The following is a 21612-nucleotide window of genomic DNA, read 5'->3' as shown; positions in this document are numbered from 1 at the left end:
GCCAAGCAGCATCTCAGGAGCACAAAAGCTGACGTTTCGGGCCTAGACCCTTCATCAGAGAGGGGGATGGGGAGAGGGAACTGGAATAAATAGGGAGAGAGGGGGAGGCGGACCGAAGATGGAGAGTAAAGAAGATAGGTGGAGAGAGTATAGGTGGGGAGGTAGGGAGGGGATAGGTCAGTCCAGGGAAGACGGACAGGTCAAGGAGGTGGGATGAGGTTAGTAGGTAGATGGGGGTGCGGCTTGGGGTGGGAGGAAGGGATGGGTGAGAGGAAGAACAGGTTAGGGAGGCAGAGACAGGTTGGACTGGTTTTGGGATGCAGTGGGTGGGGGGGGGAAGAGCTGGGCTGGTTGTGTGGTGCAGTGGGGGGAGGGGACGAACTGGGCTGGTTTAGGGATGCAGTAGGGGAAGGGGAGATTTTGAAACTGGTGAAGTCCACATTGATACCATTAGGCTGCAGGGTTCCCAGGCGGAATATGAGTTGCTGTTCCTGCAACCTTCGGGTGGCATCATTGTGGCAGTGCAGGAGGCCCATGATGGACATGTCATCCAGAGAATGGGAGGGGGAGTGGAAATGGTTTGCGACTGGGAGGTGCAGTTGTTTGTTGCGAACTGAGCGGAGGTGTTCTGCAAAGCGGTCTCCAAGCCTCCGCTTGGTTTCCCCAATGTAGAGGAAGCCGCACCGGGTACAGTGGATGCAGTATACCACATTGGCAGATGTGCAGGTGAACCTCTGCTTAATGTGGAATGTCATCTTGGGGCCTGGGATAGGGGTAAGGGAGGAGGTGTGGGGGCAAGTGTAGCATTTCCTGCGGTTGCAGGGGAAGGTGCCGGGTGTGGTGGGGTTGGAGGGCAGTGTGGAGCGAACAAGGGAGTCACGGAGAGAGTGGTCTCTCCGGAAAGCAGACAGGGGTGGGGATGGAAAAATGTCTTGGGTGGTGGGGTCGGATTGTAAATGGCGAAAGTGTCGGAGGATGATGCGTTGTATCCGGAGGTTGGTAGGGTGGTGTTGGTAGGGTGGTGGTCTCAGGCAACCAGCTTGTAGCTGATGTCCATTTCAAGCCCACCGACTCCCACAGCTACCTAGAATACACCTCCTCTCACCCACCCTCCTGCAAAAATTCCATCCCCTATTCCCAATTCCTCCGCCTCCACCGCATCTGCTCCCACGATAAGACATTCCACTCCCGCACATCCCAGATGTCCAAGTTCTTTAAGGACCGCAACTTTCCCCCCACAGTGATCGAGCACGCCCTTGATCGCGTCTCCCGTATTTCCCGCAACACATCCCTCACACCCCGCCCCCGCCACAACCGCCCTAAGAGGATCCCCCTCGTTCTCACACACCACCCTACCAACCTCCGGATACAACGCATCATCCTCCGACACTTTCGCCATTTACAATCTGACCCCACCACCCAAGACATTTTTCCATCCCCTCCCCTGTCTGCTTTCCGGAGAGACCACTCTCTCCATGACTCCCTTGTTCGCTCCACACTGCCCTCCAACCCCACCACACCCGGCACCTTCCCCTGCAACCGCAGGAAATGCTACACTTGCCCCCACACCTCCTCCCTCACCCCTATCCCAGGCCCCAAGATGACATTCCACATTAAGCAGAGGTTCACCTGCACATCTGCCAATGTGGTATACTGCATCCATTGTACCCGGTGCGGCTTCCTCTACATTGGGGAAACCAAGCGGAGGCTTGGAGACCGCTTTGCAGAACACCTCCGCTCATTTCGCAACAAACAACTGCACCTCCCAGTTGCAAACCATTTCCACACCCCCTCCCATTCTCTCGATGACATGTCCATCATGGGCCTCCTGCACTGCCACAATGATGCCACCCGAAGGTTGCAGGAACAGCAACTCATATTCCGCCTGGGAACCCTGCAGCCTAATGGTATCAATGTGGACTTCACCAGTTTCAAAATCTCCCCTTCCCCTACTGCATCCCTAAACCAGCCCAGTTTGTCCCCTCCCCCCACTGCACCACACAACCAGCCCAGCTCTTCCCCCCCACCCACTGCATCCCAAAACCAGTCCAACCTGTCTCTGCCTCCCTAACCGGTTCTTCCTCTCACCCATCCCTTCCTCCCACCCCAAGCCGCACCCCCATCTACCTGCTAACCTCATCCCACCTCCTTGACCTGTCCGTCTTCCCTGGACTGACCTATCCCCTCTCTACCTCCCCACCTGTACTCTCTCCACCTATCTTCTTTACTCTCCATCTTCGGTCCGCCTCCCCCTCTCTCCCTATTTATTCCAGTTCCCTCTCCCCATCCCCCTCTCTGATGAAGGGTCTAGGCCCGAAACGTCAGCTTTTTTGCTCCTGAGATGCTGCTTGGCCTGCTGTGTTCATCCAGTCTCACATTTTATTTTCTGTTATCTATTGTCTATTTGTTTAGTGTAACTCACACAAGGAGGTCTATTATATGGTGGTCATTGGTCTAGCAGATGCAGCAAACCTTGCAAGTACAGCTTTGACAATTGTCATTCATAGAGACTTGATGATTGTAATCACAGGATGCAACAGGAGTGGACTTGCAGGTAAGTCAGCTACAAAGAACCACATATATAAATCTTATTCGTACATTATGTCAAAAACTTTACATCATTTGCATTTACAAATGTTAAGCATAACTTTAGGACAAATTTACTTCTATAGACAACAGTGCCAGGTAATGGGGAAAAGCAAAGGCGAGTCGCCATCAGTTAACTTGGAAGCAATATTGTAATCTATGCCTCTTATTTGCCACCTTGACAAGAAGATGAAATGCTGGAAGGGTTTAGAATGGGTTATGCAGAAAGTGGAAGCGGTTGAAGGTGCAACTTCCAGTAGTGGGCTGAAGGGAGTGTAGGTGGAGGTGTACATGATGGCATACTTGAGCTGTAGGAGCTTAGATACTAAAAGAATCAAGACTTGGAGAGATTGAAAGTCAGGGACAGGAAGCTTAATTCTGAGAAATCAAATGAATGGACGTCAGCGTAAGTGACATTGTGGTCAGCAAGGAGGGCATGGTCCATATGTTTATTTAGATACATGTGAACCATGTTGTGTTGAGAAGACTAAATTATGAACAGTGAAGGATAGGAGGAACATATGATCCGATTGGGAGTGATAAACGCATATTCTCAAACTTAGAGGCAGCTCTCTTGAGTGAAATCAGAAAGCAGCTGAAAGTAAGACTTTGAAACAATCTTTCCTCAAAAGGCTATGGAAATTATATCAATTGAAATGTTTAAGACTAAAAGTATTAATTTCTATTGGGTAAAAGCTGGCTGTATTGGATTTTAACTACTGATCAACCATGATTTAATTGATTGATTATAACAGGCACAAGGGCTGATTATCCTTTTCCTATTGCAGTGAAGGATAGACTTTGGCAGAAATGAGAACGTGGTGGAAGTTTATGACACTTTCAAGCCTTTTCCATTAGCCTGCTGGGATTAGAATGGTGTAATATAAACAATAAGGCCTCCAAAATCTCTACATTGTTCCTTGAGGTTAGTCTTTAGGTTTAGAATTAAAATTATGCTGTGTGGCTCAAGTTACAGTAATACTAATTATAAAATAAAATGTAACTGGCCCTCATCTATTCCCTTTGGAAATCGTTTGGCAGATTGAAACTTTCTGTGTAGAAAATTGAATTGACACTTCCTCAGCAGCCTGAGCTAATTGCTTGTAAGGACAGAAATTTGAATACTTGCAAACTGTTCTGAAGAGACTCCATTCATTCAGATCAGTTTAACTCCATGTTTCAAATTCACTGCTTATTTCTTTGCATTCATCTTGTGCTTACCTAACTGTAGGTGCTAAACAAAAATATTTTTAGGTTAATGTGTCAATGTATTAACTATTTAAGTAGTCCCTGAGCAGCATGAGGGGAAAGCGAGTGCTGGGCCAGAACAGCTTACCTTGGTGCAGCTGAGTGCCAGTGTGGAGTATACTGGAGGCTTGGAGCGCAGCAGAACAGTTGTTGGACTGGGGTCTGGTGCAGGTGGTCAGACCACGCACTGAGCTGTTGCTGTTTGAAACTCTTTACAGGACTGTGATGTCAATCCTTTAACTATGTTATGACTATTTTTTCCCTAATTTATTTTTTAGACATTGTAAGCAATGTTGCTACGTTTTCCTTTTATTCCTCTTTTGTATCCAAGATTTGTAAGTAGGTAAGTATATTTAAAGGCAGCCATTGTGAAATCTTTTCACTGTACTCCTATACTTCTGCATTGCAGCATATGTGACAGTGAAGGATATTCTACTCTTCTTTTCTATTCTACGTATGTGGTAATGGTGATAAAATTCTATCATCTTCTGTCTTTAAGTTTATTGTGACTGGAGCTGACTTTATTGTTTCTCTAAGGGGATAAAAATGCTGAATCCTTTTACCTAAGTGTAGCTGAAGCTGTTGAGAGTAATTAATGGTTTGTCTCCTGAGCTGAATCTGAAAGTCTTATATTTCCTTCATCTGAAATTTGGTTATGCAAAATACATAGTTGGTGATAATTACAACCCTTTCCCACATTCATGACAGGTAATTGGTCTGACTGACTAATAATGTTAATGTTATGTTCATAATGAACACCATGGTGAGGAAAATGCTATTATGAATTAATTATTTTTTCTTGAAGTTGAAATTGTGTTTTTATGAAATTTGTTTTGTTTTATATACTTACAGGAAATAAATAACATTCTGTTGCCAAATAATTTTAAATAAATTTTCAACATTGTTAATGTCTCTGGATTTTGTTCATGGAAATTCATGTTCTTATTATCTTGTAATCTTCTGTGTGAATTAATGCGATTAAACCTTGCACATATATATCAGAACTCTAATGGGTTGAATCCCTTTGAATAAGCTGATAAATGTGCACACCACTCAGTCTTCCTTGATTAGACCATTCAGGAAGCTCTTGCTTTTACCTAAAGCGTCGTAACTCCAATTGCAGTCTTCCTATCTTATTGACCTTCTGGAGAACAATACCTCTGTGGGATAATCTCTCATTCCTTCCTAAGCATCCCATTTTCTGCTTTTCCCTTAAAATATGCCACAGAGCTGTAATCAATGTCCTACCACGCCCTACATTGGCGTCCAGGATTGAGAAACTAGACCTTGACTTATTATGGAAAAGTGGTGATATCCTGGCTCTAAAGGGTAATATTACACATCCTACTGAATTTTCCTGACTTGTTATACTTCTCCATCTGCTCAACATTACACTTTGTTCTCCTAACTCTCTACGTCACCACATGTATAGCACTTTATCCTTCTCTGAGCAATTCACATTGTTCTACTTATTTTTCCCTTCTCTTCATTGTCCTTGTTGTCTACTGTGCCTTGCCCCAATTCTCTCTCCTGGGATTTCTACTCAGTTATCCTCAGTCCTTTCCTTTCTAACTTCTGTTCATGATTTGAAACTCCAACTCAGGTCAACTTTCCCTTTATATTCTCCTAACCTACATACACGGCCATCCATCAATTCTGCCAACTCACATGGCATCAATGCTCTCATTGCCTTGATGATGGACAAGGATTTATCTGCTGACTTCTTTATACACTCACTGCCTGGGTATACAGGGCTGGCAATGGCCTAGTGGTATTATTGCTGGACTGTTAATCCAGAGACCCGGGTAATGTTTTGGTTCAAATCCAACCCTGGCAGGTGTTGAATTGAATTGGATTCAATAAATATTTGAAGTTAAGAATCAAATGGTGCTGAATGTTGTGAAAAACCCATCAAATTCAGTAGTGTTCTTTAGGGAAGGGAACTGCCATCCTTACCTGGTCTGGCCTACATGTGACTCCAGACCCACAGCAATATGGATGACTAATAACTGCTGTCTGGGCAATAAATGCTGGCCTAGCCAGTGATGCCCTCATCCCATGAATGAATAAAGGGGAAAAAAGTCTCTATCTACTTGCTTGCCGTGTCCTTTTTCATCTGTTCCAGGCGTGAAAAAAAACTTCTCCCTTAAATCATTTTTTAAAATTTAGTTTTGTTTGTTGCAATAAACTATGCTTATGACTAGTCATTAAAATAATGCTCCTGACAGTGTTGATGTAATAACAAAGCAGTTACCAGCAGCCATCATTCTCACAGGGTGAATCATAATGTGGAGGCCCCAGTGTTGGACTGCGGTGGGTAAGGTCAGAAATGTCATGACACCAGGTTGTTATTTGACAACATCTATCACCTGCAAATTCACAGTTAAGTTTGGAATTCCAAGTATTTCTGTCAGATATAACAATCCCTCCTCAGAGTGCTTTGTTTTGGCACAATGGCTCAATGGTTAGCACTGATGCCTCACAGTGCCAGGGACCTGGGTTCAATTCCACCCTCAAGTGACTGTCTGTGTGGAGTTTTCACATTTTCCCTTTGTCTGTGTGGGTTTCCTCCAGGTTTTCCAGTTCCCTCCCACAGTCCAAAGATGTGTAGATTGGCCATGCTAAATTGGCCATAGTATTCAGGGCTATGTAGATTAGGTGGGTTACTGGGGGATGGGTCTGGGTGGGATGCTCTGATAGTTGGTGTGGATTTGTTGGGCAAAAGGATCTGTTTCCACACTGTAGGGATTCTATGATTTATCAGTTAACTCTGCAATTAAACCATTATAATGAATAAACCTGTTTGCTATAAGCCATATGTTTATATTAAACTTATTAATATGCAACAGTTCTGCTTTAAAGGTGACTGAAAACATTAGGACGAGTGTGTTTCACTCTAAGTGGGTTTTTAATAGCATGATAATTGATCGTTAATGCAGAAACCCTTTTTGAGCCAGGAAAAGTATTTTTATTTGTGTGGAATTTAATTTCCCTAAAAGTAATGTTGCAAATTTCTTTTTTCAGTTTTTCTGTTTGCCTTTATCATCACTTTCTTTCCTTATTTCCATCTATATTTCCTCGTCTTTATTTCATTTGTACACAACTTAAACAGAACATTTCCTATTTTTTTTCTCCTGGTTTGCAGTCTGATTTGTTAAGTATGGTTACTATAACACAATTAGTTGAAGAGTCTTGCTGTTGCACGTCCAGTTCATTGATTCCCTACTGAAACATACGTCAGATGAGTGGAAATTCCTCACTAACAAGTCTGCAAAGAGTCTCTCGGTAATTGTTCAAGAGGTGAATGGCAAAAACCACAGAACAAAATCCAGACAATTATGTTGCAGGATATTAACTCCATGCTTTACCTTTTGTCATTAAGATATTTCAAGTTATAATGAAAGCATATTGAATGATCATGAATTTTGAAATGAGGACTGAATTGCAGAAATCCACTCATAACTCACTAAGGTCCTAAGAGGATTTCCCATTACAGCACAGAGTGTAAACAGTTCATTTCTCCTGACAACGTGATGCCTAAATATATGGCTAGTATTATTATCTTGCCCTAATTTCATGTATTAGTTACATGAATGAATGGTGTTATGAGAAGAATAGTCCAAGTTGTCATTGTCCTGCTGCAATGACTATGGACCAGATCACGTCTTCAGCATCAAATGTAATTAGTTGTGTCTTTATTCTTGGCAGGAACCTTAGTTTCACTGTTGAATTTATGTCTGTCAAGAGTTTACAGAATGACCCCTGCTGTCACATTTAATGCTGGACCAGAACGGTAAGAAAACCAGTTTAACCATTTTGAAAGAGCAAGCCCACACCAACAACCAGCACAAAAGATAAAAGGTTATTTATCTCATTTTCTATTTACATGGCCTTGCTGTGTGCAAATTGGCTGCTGCAAAGCAACAGTGACAGCACTTCAAAAGTAATGTAATGACTGATGTGCTTTGGGATAACGTAAAAGCATGATAAAGAATAGTAAGTTTGTTATTTTTTCATCATCAGAACTACATTTTTACTACAATCTAAACATTCTTCATAATCTATTCTAATATGTAGACATGAGAAACACTGTGGTAGAAATTGCAAAGCGTTTCACACATGTTCACCGTCCAGAATAGGCACCAAAAAGTTGACTTCGGCATTGCGATATGCTGCACTGACTGAATTGTCCCTCCTCATTAGTCCAGAGACATTGAGGAGATGAACTTGGAATTATTTTGGTTTGTTCAGATCATTTTCACACTCTGCACAATGATTCTGGACAGAGAAATTGGAAGATTACTTATGTTAACCACAAATTAACCTTCATTGCATTTAGGGTCGTGGTAAATTTTTTGCCAAGCAATTTCTAATAGGTCTGTTCTAGTTTGAATAAAATTATTCAAATAAATCTCTTGTGACTTTGCTTTTTAATCATAATAAGAAGATTCAATTTGTAAAAAAAGTTTGAAAAAGACAACTTGAAAGTAATGGAAAGTTTCATTATCGAACTGTATGTTAGATTGTTTGCTGAGTATTACTGTATGTAGTTCATAGATGCTCAGCAGTTGTACCGAGCATGGATGTGAAAGCAGATCAGAAATGACCCCAAACTCTTCAACCAATATGGACTGGAATGCTAGGTTACTAGTTCAGCAAAATTTTCTTGGCATTTATACTAAAATATAACATAGACTGTATTGTAGATGCTGTACATCACCAGAAATAGTTGGAATGCATACTATCATCAATCTCCTTTCCTAGTTGGAATGACTTAGTGCTTCTGCACACCACAGTTTTAGGATTTGCACAAGGCACAGGTGGTCCACTCCTTAGCCTCCTCAAAAGCATTTCTACCAGTGTTAGACTAATGGGAATAGTTTTATTCACTTTGTTATGGCAATGTTATGGACAGGTATTTACTGGAGTCATAACTAGCTGCCTGCATTTTGGCTGTTTGTTACTTTGTATGTTTTCAGTTTTTGCACCAGGCAGTCCCTTGGATATGAGCAATAATCTGGTTTCTCCACATACTGATGTTTCACTAACAAACCAGACTGCTCCAAACCCAGATGTGAGTTGACTGCATTCCTCACTCCCCAACACCAATATGAATCAGCCATTTGTTGTCTGGTCATTCATCTACTCACTGGACAAATAGCACTTTGCTATATGTCAGTCTTCCAGCTGCAGGTTATCCAGGCTTGTTTGTCTTCATCCGTTTACTTTTCTCTGGTGTTATAGCTGCAAGAGTAGGTGAGTTTAAGTGAAATGACTGTCTGTTTATTAAACATTTAGCATTGGTTCTTCCTTGGAGAGAAACATATTTTTCTGTTCTCCCTCTCCTAAGTAGTGTCCTTGTCAAAACAATGGGCTGATGATCTTCCAGTCCTCTAATATTTGCACCTTACAACTGGTTACAGTGAGACCTGCTTTGAGAATCTCTTATTTTCCCACCTGTTTGGATCATAATCACCAACTCCTTGTGAAGTCTGACTTTGTGTGAAGAGTTGCATATATGAATGTAAGAACAACAGAAATACGAACTGGAGTAGGCCTGTAGCCCCTCGAGCCTGCTCCACCATTCAATAATATCGTGGCTGATCTTTTCACAGACTCAGATCCACTTACCCACCCACTCACCAGAACCCTTTACTCCTTTACTGTCCAAAAATCTACCTATGTTTGCCTGAAAAATATTTAACAATATAGCCTCAACATCTTCACTGGGCAGGGATTTCCATACATTCACAACCCTAGGGTGAAGTAGTTACTCCTCAACTCAGTGTTAAATCTGCTCCTCCTTATTTTGAGGCTATGCCCCCTAGTTCTAGTTTCACCCACCAGTGGAAACAGCCTCCCTGCTTTTATTTTTCTCTATTCCTTTCATAATTTTATATGTTTCTATAAGATCCCGCACCCCCACTCATTCTGCTAAATTCCAGTGAGTATAGTCAATCTCTCCTCATAAGCCAATGCTCACAAGTCTGGAATCAACCTAGTGAATCTTCCCTGCACCTCCTTCAGTGCCAGTACATCCTTTCTCAAGTAAGAAGGTCAAAACTGTACACAGTACTCCATGTGTGGACTCACCAGCACCCTATCAGCTGCAGCATGAAATCCCTACTTTTAAACTCCGTCCCTCTAGCAATGAAGGACAGTATTCCATTTGCTTCTTGATTACCTGCTACACCTGCGGACCAACATTTTATGATTCATGAACAAGGACACCCAGGTTCCTCTGCACAGCAGCATGCTGCAATTTTTTGCCAATTAAATAATAGTCCATTTTGTTGTTATTCCTACTAAAGTAATGATGCCGTCAAGCTTTGCCATTTGATTGCCAAATTTCTCCTTTTTACCCACCTTCTCCACCCCTGGACCACACTTACAGCTTGCAAGTTCATGGTTCAGATGGTGTCTAAGTCTCCTCTTCTTGGGCAGTTATTCTATTTTGTCACATTGCACAGAAATCAGGGTGTGGATATGATATGCAAGAATGCAGTCATATATGTAGTTCTAAGTATCAGTTAGCAGCATGAGTAGGCCATTTGGCCCATTGAGCCTGTCCAGGCATTTAACAAGACTATGACTGATGTGACTATAATCTCAACTCCACATTCTTGACTATCTCAAAAAAAATTCACCCCATGATTAGAAGAATCCATCCAACAAAAATACTCAGCTTCCACTACCTTTTCAGTGCCAAAGGCTCCTTACCTTTGAAAGGAAACAAACTGCTTTTCTGTCTTAAGTAGGAAACCCTCATTTTTAAATTGATAGTTCTAGATTCATCCACAAGAGGAAATGTCTTTTTCACATCCATCCTCTTAAACCCCTTGAGAATTTTAACATGTTTCAATCAAGGCACCTCTTACTCTTCTACACTCTAACAATAAAAGTCCAAACTTTCCTTATGAGACAACCTGCTCATGCCAGGCATTAGTCTAGCAAGCCTTCTGTAAACTTCTTCCAAAGCATTTACATCCTTCCTTAAAATAAAGAGACCGAAACTGTACAGTAATGCTAATGTGATCTCACCTGTGCCTTGTAGCATAACTTGCATGCTTCTATATTAGAGATAGTAGGAACTGCAGATGACGGAGAATCTGAGATAACAAGGTGTAGAGCTGGATGAACACAGTAGGCCAGGGAGCATCAGAGGAACAGGAAAGCTGACGTTTCGGGCCTAGACCCTTGCTTCTATATTACATTTTTCTCTTGGTACACAATAATGTTCTATTAGATTCCTAATTACTTACAGTACTTGAATACTAATCTTTTGCAATTCAAGGATCAAAACAACCTCTTTTGTTGCATCTCAGAGCTCTGCAAGCACACACCATTTAGATCATTTGCTTGCACTTTATTCTTTGCACCAAAATGAACATTTTAAAATTTTTCAACAATATACTCCATTTACCAAATCTTTGCACATTCACTTAACCTATTTATGTCCCTTTATAGCTTCCTATGTCTTCCTTACAACTTAATTTTCTACCTGTTTTTGTTCCATCTGCAAATTTTGCTGCCACACCTGTGGTCCCTTCACCCAAATCATTTGTACAAATTCTAAAATGTTGAGACCCTAGCACTGATCTCTGTGATACAATACTTGCTACATCTTGCCTAGCAGAAAATGATCCATTTATGCCTATTCTGTTTCCTGTTAGCTATCCAATGAAAAGTGGAAGATTGCATTAGAAAAGTTGCTGTGAATCATGGTGTACCAGGTCCTGTGAATCTTACTCAGAAAAAACAATTCATTTCAAAATGAGAAGACTCACTCCATAGGGTTTGCTTACCATCAACTTTGTTAGTGTTAAAAAATGGAAACATGAGTACTGATTTCTTCCATTTGTGCATTTTGGATTTCTCAGTGGGGAGTGCCCCACATCACAGCAGTAAGAAGTCTATGGGGGAGTAAATTTTGTCTCATTCACTTAGTATAACTTACTGGAGAAGTTTGAGAAAGAACAGTGAGGGTTATTTCAACTTTTAGTGATTGCATAAAATGGCTGTTATGATCCGATCGCCCATTATGCAATTTGCCCAATTTTCTTTTTCGGTAAGTTTGCCGATTCAATGTTGCCTACCTTATGTTTTCATTGAAAGTTAAAATCACTCCCTGGCAGTCTTCATTTGAAGGGTGAATTTCACTGCTCTTTACTGTGTTACTTTTTTGTGCATTGTGCCAACTGCATTCATTGCACTGAATTTGGCCAAGGAGAAAAAGCTTGTGGAAAAGGCTGCCGGTAATGACTGCTTACTTTTGCCACTATAGAGTCTCATTGCTCTGCTACATCATACATTTCCTATGCTAACCACAGGTATCTGGTAATTGCAAAAGAGATGTGTCTCAGGCTGTTGATGTTTCACGTGGAGGCTGGACTATCTCCTTCAGCAGCACCTGTGGACAACATCCAGATTTTGCATGTATAGGCAGTGCTGTTCAAGATAGCATAATATTTTCGGCTTTGTCAGGCTAGCACTGGTGATGATGTTTGCAGTGTCAGTTGATGTGTTGCCTAAAGGTGGTGATGAAGGTCACATTTTGCATAGTTCAGTACAGCCAATATCTTCTTCACTTTTGCTACTGACTAAAGCAGCAAAATAAATGTGCAAGATAATTTCTCTGAATTTCTGGCATTCCTACAGTCCTGAGGGTCATTATCTATGCTTTGCGCCTTGACATACAACATTCAAAGGGTATTTCATAGGCCACATAGCTAACAGCACAAAATAATATTTGCCTTCATATACATGGTATTGTGTTTTTAGTTTGGAGGTACCCTTATTTAAAGCGGAATAAAGAGTGGAAATACAGCATGGTGAGCTCATGTAATATTGATTTGTGACACCCATGCACTAAGGCTGAGTCAAGTGTAGATATATTGAATCTCGTTCTATAGTTAGCTTTATGAAAGGCATATAGGTATCTAGAAGCAATGCTTTACCTATCCGGACTCATCAGTGCTACCCTACAGTACATATCCCAGAAGCCTCTAATCATAGAGTGATGATCTAGGTAGCAAAGATAAAATTTTTGAGGAATTGCCAAAGGGAAATTAACAGTGGTACCAGCAATAAAGCAATTAAATCACAATTTCTTCAAGGGAGAAAGCTGCTGCATTTTCATATATATTCTTTTCACTATTGTCTGTTATTTGTAAACAATGCCAGAAGGAAATTCAATTTTAAAGTTTAATGCTAGCTACTTTTTGCTCACAGAATTGTTACAGTACAGAGAAACACTGTTCAGACCATCATGTCTACTCTGGCCACCCATATAAGCATCATACCTGTTGTCATTCTCCTGCTTTCCCCCTGTAATGCAACACACTGTTTCCTTCCAAAAAATACCACCTGATTCCCTCAAGGCTGATTTGAACCTCTCTTCACAAGCTGTCTGCGGTGCATTCCACAGCCTAACTGCTTGCTGTGTAAATGATGTCTTTCTGCCATATCACTTTTGCTTCTTTTTACTAACTACTTTAAGTCTATGCCCCTTCATTCTCAATCCTTTTAGAGGTGGAAATATTTTGTTCTTATTTACTCATGATTTTGAAAGGAATCTCTGGTTTCTGACTGCAGGATTTTGCTGGCAGCTAGTCTGGAGCCTGGACCCCACCTTCAGCCTCTGTGGGAGGTGCTTTCTGAAAGTTGAAGATTGTCAGATTAGCCAAATGTCATTGAATGCTGTTGTGGACTTGATGGTTGAATAGCCTACTTTTGTTCCTACATCTTATGGTCCTAGGTGTACTGGCATGTCATGCTGGAAAATGACTGCAGAATTCCACGGTGTGCAGTGTGTTCTGAGTGTGATCAACACTTTTTTGTAGTGAAGCCTAAAATGTCTGTCTAACAGGCCTATGCCTCTTTGCAGAGGTCACATCAACACAGAAGACTGGAATAGATATTTGAGAATGATTGTATTACACTCCATACGTCCTCTTTATATATAAAACAAAGGAAAAATAATCACACAAGAATTTTACTAAATAGCTGATGAGTCCAATAAATTGTTGTATTGCTTTTTGTCATGCACATTGGGTTCCCAACTTACCAAGTTTATACACCATCATTCTCATGCCTTAGCAGTTTGTTAATTCCATCAATCTCTGCAAATGCATTGCACACATGGTCCTTAAAAACATAGGAACACGAGTAGGCCATTCAGCCCATCAACATGCTCTACAATTCAAGACAAACATAGCTGATTAAACACTCCAGTTTCTTTTACCCTGTAAACTATTGGTAATCAGAAATTTATTAAACTCTAACTTGAGCATATGCAAAATCTTAGTTTCTATGGCCCTCTGTAATAGAGTAATCTTTGAGTAATAAAAAGTATCCTTATCTCAGAACTAAGTGGATCCCCTGATTTTTAAATTGCTCTCTTTGGTTCTAGACTCCCAAACCAGGGGCAACTCTCTTCAAAGGATAGTCCCGGCATCCTGGAAAAATTTCTGATCGGCCGTAAGTATTAGTCCCTTTATGTCTTTAAATCATCCCAGTATGTTTGTGGTATGCGTTGTGATGATGCTATGGCTTTAAGAGCTGTATTTTGTCCTGCCTTTTTTGTGAAGAAAAGTTGAGACAGAGGTTCTAAGCAGTTTGTTTCAAATGAAAATATGTACACAGCTTATGAGGTCTTGGGTTTTTTATTTCAAAAATAGAACAATAGAAGAGCATAGAAATAATAGGAACTGTAGATGCTGGAGAATCCGAGATAACAAAGTGTGGAGCTGGATGAACGCAGCAGACCAAGCAGCATCTTAGGACCACAAAAGCTGACGTTAAGATCATGTCAGACTCCAACAGAACCAGGGTATTAATTTAACTGTCAGTAATTGCTGGGATCTTGAAGCTGGATATGCAGACTGTTATTACTCTCTCTGTTAGTGCTAAAATTTTGGGTTCTCTTCCTGCTGCTAGACTTGCATATGAGACAATCTATTTTACTGAATTTGCCTCTGCCAAGGGTGTGTTTATGGGATGTTACTGCAATGGAACAGCTAATCAGTGGCAGTTAGCATATATATTATCTTGTTAAGTATTTTGATAGAGTTACATTTGAGCTGTTTTTTATTTCCTATTTTGTCTGTATTTCAACTGTAGTATAAGAATGAAGTGTATTTTGCTTTGAGCCTGTTAGTTTGGCTAATCAAATTACACCTGGGATACAAAGCCTTGCACTTGCCTTCTACAGTAAGAAAAAGTTGGGGTGTAGACTACCTTCTCAATATATTTTGAGGGTGTTGAATTAGTCAATAACAATGTGCGTGTTACTGTCATTGGCTGTGCATCTGAGTAATATTGTTTTGCAAGGGACACTGGCTCCTGTGTCATTTGTTGCTATGACAGCCACTGTTGCTCTATTTCTATCGTTACGTTGGTGTTGATCTCTGAACCTCATGACTGATGTGTGTAGGTGTCATTGTTCGTTTCATCAGCAGGGTCATTTCATCATTTATGTTTGAGTCTTTCAGCACTGGCCTTTCCATTACTAGTTGATTGGTTTTAACGAGTTCTGCTTCTTGTTCTGTGCCCCAGTACTACTGCATGTCTTTGACAGAGTTGACATCATGGTTCACATTCTGATGACTAATAGGGGAAGAATTTTGCTGAAGAGCTGCTGAATCAAACAAATCATTGTACTGAATAAATACCAAAAGCTCTGTGGATGCTGGAAATCAGAAACAAAGATAGAAATTACTGGAAAAGCTCAGCAGGTCTGGCAAAATCTGTGGAGGAAGACGGCTTCTGAGGAACGGTCACTTGTTATAAAATGTTAACTCTGATTTCTCTCCACAGATGCTGCCAAATCTGTTGAGCTTTTCCAGCAATTTTTGTTTTTGTTTTTGAAATTGCTGTACTGCTTTTGTATCTGTTGGCTACTGTATAACTGCTACAGCTCCCACCGTTTTGGGATCCAGGCAAAGACATTTTCCTGTCAGTGAATAGCCTGTACACTTGATTTTGGGCATCTTTAATTGAACCTTTCTCTTGTTCACCTTCAGGTTCACCTGGTGAACTCTGTCATGTGATCATGGTCAGCAATGTATTCTTCCATTGTTTCTCCATATTTGTAATCCACAATAGCTTCCACTCCGGGAAGATCACTACCGATATGTGCCGAATGGCAAACTCAACCATCTGTATCTCTTGAAGGGCATCCAGATTGTAGATAGAAAGCTGCCGCTTTCACACAGCTTGCCTTGGTAGTGACCAGTCTTCACATCTAGGATGGTGAAGATTTTTAACTTTACAAGTTGTAGCAAAATTCCTTCGATGGTTAGCAGGGAGCAGTGAGATCTCTTTAGGGCTTTCTTTGGGTTGTTTGCATACTCACAACTTTCCAGGCTTTCTTCACTGCTACCAAGCTGCTCATCAATTTAGTAGGAGTGGTTACTTTCTTGATTACTTCCTGTTTATCCAGATCTTCTGTCTTTACTTTCAGGCAGGTCTGGAAGGCAGGTGGAATTCTCCTCAACAGATGCTAAATTGGTCATGCATTGTCATTGACTTCAGGATGATATTCCTCTGGGGGACATCCTAACCCTGCAAACACAAACACATCTTCAAACGCATTTTGGGTCTGTTCCATGGTCAATGGTTTATTGAACATTGCAAATCTCTTTTGCCACATTGAGAGTTATCACGCCAAGTTAAACTTGCTCTGCTGTGATGAATAGTTTTTGTTTGGCATCTGTAGGAGTGACCAGGCCAGGACAAAGTTCAGGAGACGAGTTCAGGCACGTGGCTGTTTATTCAAGCAAACACTGATCATGCAGGGAGAGGTCACAGACTACTCTGAACCTGGCCTTGATATGTGGCTCAGTTGCCCTCTTAGTCTTTGGCTCAGATCAGTAGAGAAGTCAATGATGCTCTGATTTTCTCAGTGTGGTTTGGCATTTTTAGGCATTTTGCATTGCAATAATTACATGCAACATTGTCATTGTTCCTTCCCCCTTAATCTATACATCCAATCCCGTGAAACGGCTAATCAATGATGGACACCCCTATGGACAGCCTTAGGTTCCCCATGATCTCATGATGTTTACCAGACATTGTTATCACCAGGTCTTGGGATCTTTCAATGCATTCCATTAATTCACATTCCAAGGTTAATGATTATAATCATTCAGACACTTTCCAGGCTTGCTTATCTCTAAACACTGCTCGAATTCTGTTGTCATTTTATATTTCCCATTGCCCTAATCACAGGAGATACAAAAGAAGTTAGTTCTTACTAACTGCTATAAAATTCATAGTATTAGTTTTATTATAAAGTTATTTCTATGTAAAACATTATGTTTATACCTACAGTTAGCATTCCTTAGCAAAATAGTGGACAATTTATTTTTTACTGTATTCACTTGGCACCCCCATCTTTATCCTTGAGTGTCTTATAATGTGTTCATTCAATCCACATTCCAACATCTACTAGTCAGTGGACCAATAACTCATTTCTTCTTTTAATGATATGGGTGTTGCTGTTACTGAGACTGGTTTTCTCTCATAATTTTATTTGAATCTTTTCCTCTGTTTTCAGTGATTTTTGTGCGTATGTGGATCCTTAACTGCATCAGAATCTATCTCGGTGATTATCTGAAGAATCTTTAACTCAAATCTTAGTATTGTCAGTAATTCAAGGAAGACAACTAATTATTGTGAAATGTCCTTATCTGTTGTGGCAATTGCAGCTGTACATCCTGTCATATTTAAGACAGACCAGCTTTTGTTTTACTTGCTGAAACTACATTAGGCAGTGTTTTCCCACATCCTCTAACTTATATAAGCCATGTCCTTCACAGCTTGTCAGGAGCAGTCATCGACCATTTTACGCTGCTTGGTCGTGGGCAGCCTTATGATCTAAAACTGTAGATTCTAATTATGTTGTTGCCGTAGCCTCATAATGTCTTAGAATAAGTATGGTGACATCTTGCAGTCTTTTCCTTGCTGTCAAGAGCTTCATTATTGGGTTGCCATATTGAGCCTCTTTGCACAAGTCTATAAAGATCATGATGTTACCAATCTGACATTTTGGGCCGGATTTTCCAGGCTGTGGGAATGTCAGACAGATTTCTGGTCTTCAACCCTCCTTTCATTTTAAGAAAGAAGGGAGATCCATGTTTCTGAGAGGAGATTTAACGTTAGATTCTCTCAGAAATGTGAACCCGTACTTCCATTCTAACAGTTTTTTGTAGCACAGACCTTTCAGCACAGCCTTTTTACAGCAGTCAGCTCTGGTATTCTGACACTTAGACATTGGATCTGGGATTTTGGAGTGTGGGGTCAGGTCAGGACTGGGGTGGGGTGGGTGCCATGTGGAGAAGGGGAATGGTGGCCAGGTCTGGTGGTACAATCTCAGAGCGGTGATGGTGGGGATTCGAGTTGAATGGTGGCAGTGGAGTGGGGTGCTGGGAGGGTGGTGTTCTGAGCCTGCATCTGGGGAGTGAGGGGTTGTTGGTTTCTGAACCTAGATGTGGGTGTTAGATCCAGAGCCTGTTTCCTGGGTGCTGGTTCTCTGGGTTGGGGTGTCAGCTCAGGGTCTGGGCTACGTAAGTTACCCATGGGTGGTGTAGTTCAGTATGTGTGAGGTAATGGGTGCTCAATTTAATGATTACCTCAGGATATTTGAAAGACAAAATCAGATTGCTGGCAAAACTCAGCAGATCTGGCTGCATCCTTGGGAAGAAAGCAGAAATAATGCTTCAAGTCCAGGGTTCAGAAGAAGGATGATTGACTCTGGTTTCTCTCCACAGATGCTGGCAGATCTGCCGAGTTTCGTGGGCAATTTTTGTTTTCATTTTCAGATCTCCGGCATTCACAGTTCTTTGTTTCATTTATATACTTGAGAGTCTAACTTTTCTTGAGTAACTATTTTACTTAATTTCATCAGATCCTCTGAAGTCTCTAATTTAAATGGACACTTTCAGAGGGTTCCAGGCCTAGTGGGATTGCCCAGTGGAAAACTCAACTCCCTGAGCAGTCCTTTCAGAGTGAGCTACAATGGGAAATCTGCAGGGCCCCTATGTGTAACTCTTGCCTGCGCTGGCATAACCCCTGTCTAGCCAGCAGAAAGTCTGCCTCTCTGTGTTGATCTGATATTCTCCTTCTGCATGCCATTCCAACATTCACAAACAATGCCTCACTTATTGACTCAATTGAACCAACCTATTGTGTGGTGTACAGTGATTCCTCATCACATGTAGCTGCTATCTCTCCAATGGCTATCTGTACCTGTTTGTCATACTGCTTTCTGTCATACACTTGTGTGCAAAATGATTCAGATTTTTGCAGTGAGAACATTGCTTGTCTTGCTGAACAAGACTCATCTTTTCACGATGTCTTCTAAAGTGTTTGCATTGTGTCTTTTGTTTGAGACTGTTCTGCCCTGTGTCCCTGGAGTATTTAACACTATCATGCTAGATCTAGTTTATCTGCCATGAATTTGCATTATCTTACAATCTTGGTGCTTCTCCACAGTTCCTCAGAGATAGCAAGAACTGCAGATGCTGGAGTCAGAGACAACACAGTGTAGAGCTGGAGGAACACAGCAGGTCAGGCAATATCGGAGGAGTTCTGAAGAAGGGTCCCGACCCGAAACATCAACATTCCTACTCTCCGATGCTGCCTGACCTGCCGTGTTCCTCCAGTTCCACATTGTGTAACTTCTGTACAGTTCAAATGCTCTGCTGCATGTCTTCTCTCAGTAGATGTGTTTCCACCTTTGGATCCTTTATTCCTCATACAATTTTATCTTTAATCAGCTCAATTTTGCAGATTCACAGGTCTCTGCAAGCTGAGTTAGTTATGTTGCATATTGATCAATAGATCCTTTTACACTTTGTTCCTAAATATTGAATACGGGCCATTCATGTGTTCCTTTCATTTTGGGCTCAAAGCATGCCTTCACAGCTTTTAAAATTTCTGCCTTTTTTTTCTCTTCAGAGGGACTTAGGGTGGAACATATTTTGAAACAGTCTTTTCCCAAGAATGGTAAAAGCGTAGCACCTATATTTGTTCTGGTTTGTCCAATAAATGGATTGTATAATTCTGCAGTAAATGTGAGGCTGGATGAACACAGCAGGCCAAGCAGCTTCTCAGGAGCACAAAAGCTTACGTTTCGGGCCTAGACCCTTCATCAGAGAGGGGGATGGGGGGAGGGAACTGGAATAAATAGGGAGAGAGGGGGAGGCGGACCGAAGATGGAGAGTAAAGAAGATAGGTGGAGAGGGTGTAGGTGGGGAGGTAGGGAGGGGATAGGTCAGTCCAGGGAAGACGGACAGGTCAAGGAGGTGGGATGAGGTTAGTAGGTAGCTGGGGGTGCGGCTTGGGGTGGGAGGAAGGGATGGGTGAGAGGAAGAACCGGTTAGGGAGGCAGAGACAGGTTGGACTGGTTTTGGGATGCAGTGGGTGGGGGGGAAGAGCTGGGCTGGTTGTGTGGTGCAGTGGGGGGAGGGGATGAACTGGGCTGGTTTAGGGATGCAGTGGGGGAAGGGGAGATTTTGAAACTGGTGAAGTCCACATTGATACCATATGGCTGCAGGGTTCCCAGGCGGAATATGAGTTGCTGTTCCTGCAACCTTCGGGTGGCATCATTGTGGCAGTGCAGGAGGCCCATGATGGACATGTCATCAAGAGAATGGGAGGGGGAGTGGAAATGGTTTGCGACTGGGAGGTGCAGTTGTGTGTTGCGAACTGAGCGGAGGTGTTCTGCAAAGCGGTCCCCAAGCCTCCGCTTGGTTTCCCCAATGTAGAGGAAGCCGCACCGGGTACAGTGGATGCAGTATACCACATTGGCAGATGTGCAGGTGAACCTCTGCTTAATGTGGAATGTCATCTTGGGGCCTGGGATGGGGGTGAGGGAGGAGGTGTGGGGACAAGTGTAGCATTTCCTGCGGTTGCAGGGGAAGGTGCCGGGTGTGGTGGGGTTGGAGGGCAGTGTGGAGCGAACAAGGGAGTCACGGAGAGAGTGGTCTCTCCGGAAAGCAGACAGGGGAGGGGATGGAAAAATGTCTTGGGTGGTGGGGTCGGATTGTAAATGGCGGAAGTGTCGGAGGATAATGCGTTGTATCCGGAGGTTGGTAGGGTGGTGTGTGAGAACGAGGGGGATCCTCTTGGGGCGGTTGTGGCGGGGGCGGGGTGTGAGGGATGTGTCGCGGGAAATGCGGGAGACGCGGTCAAGGGCGTTCTCAATCACCGTGGGGGGAAAGTTGCGGTCCTTAAAGAACTTGGACATCTGGGATGTGCGGGAGTGGAATGTCTTATCGTGGGAGCAGATGCGGCGGAGGCGGAGGAATTGGGAATAGGGGATGGAATTTTTGCAGGAGGGTGGGTGGGAGGAGGTGTATTCTAGGTAGCTGTGGGAGTCGGTGGGCTTGAAATGGACATCAGTTACAAGCTGGTTGCCTGAGATGGAGACTGAGAGGTCCAGGAAGGTGAGGGATGTGCTGGAGATGGCCCAGGTGAACTGAAGGTTGGGGTGGAAGGTGTTGGTGAAGTGGATGAACTGTTCGAGCTCCTCTGGGGAGCAAGAGGCGGCGCCGATACAGTCATCAATGTACCGGAGGAAGAGGTGGGGTTTGGGGCCTGTGTAGGTGCGGAAGATGGACTGTTCCACGTAACCTACAAAGAGGTTGAGATGCTGCTTGGCCTGCTGTGTTCATCCAGCCTCACATTTTATTATCTTGGAATCTCCAGCATCTGCAGTTCCCATTATCTCTGTATAATTCTGCAACTGTTTATGCAAGAATTGTCAGTTTTGCC

At 42.4% G+C, this 21612-nt stretch overlaps 1 pseudogene; it reads left to right on the top strand.

Moving 5' to 3' along the window:
* Nucleotides 1–8540: 8540 nt before the first annotated feature.
* Nucleotides 8541–16006, top strand: LOC125461107 (solute carrier family 40 member 1-like; annotated as a pseudogene).
* The last annotated feature ends 5606 nt before the right edge of the window (nt 16007–21612 follow it).

This window comes from Stegostoma tigrinum, chromosome 2 (assembly GCF_030684315.1).
Source record: "Stegostoma tigrinum isolate sSteTig4 chromosome 2, sSteTig4.hap1, whole genome shotgun sequence".
Lineage (NCBI taxonomy): Eukaryota > Metazoa > Chordata > Chondrichthyes > Orectolobiformes > Stegostomatidae > Stegostoma > Stegostoma tigrinum.
This window is presented reverse-complemented; position numbering and strand designations above follow the sequence as displayed.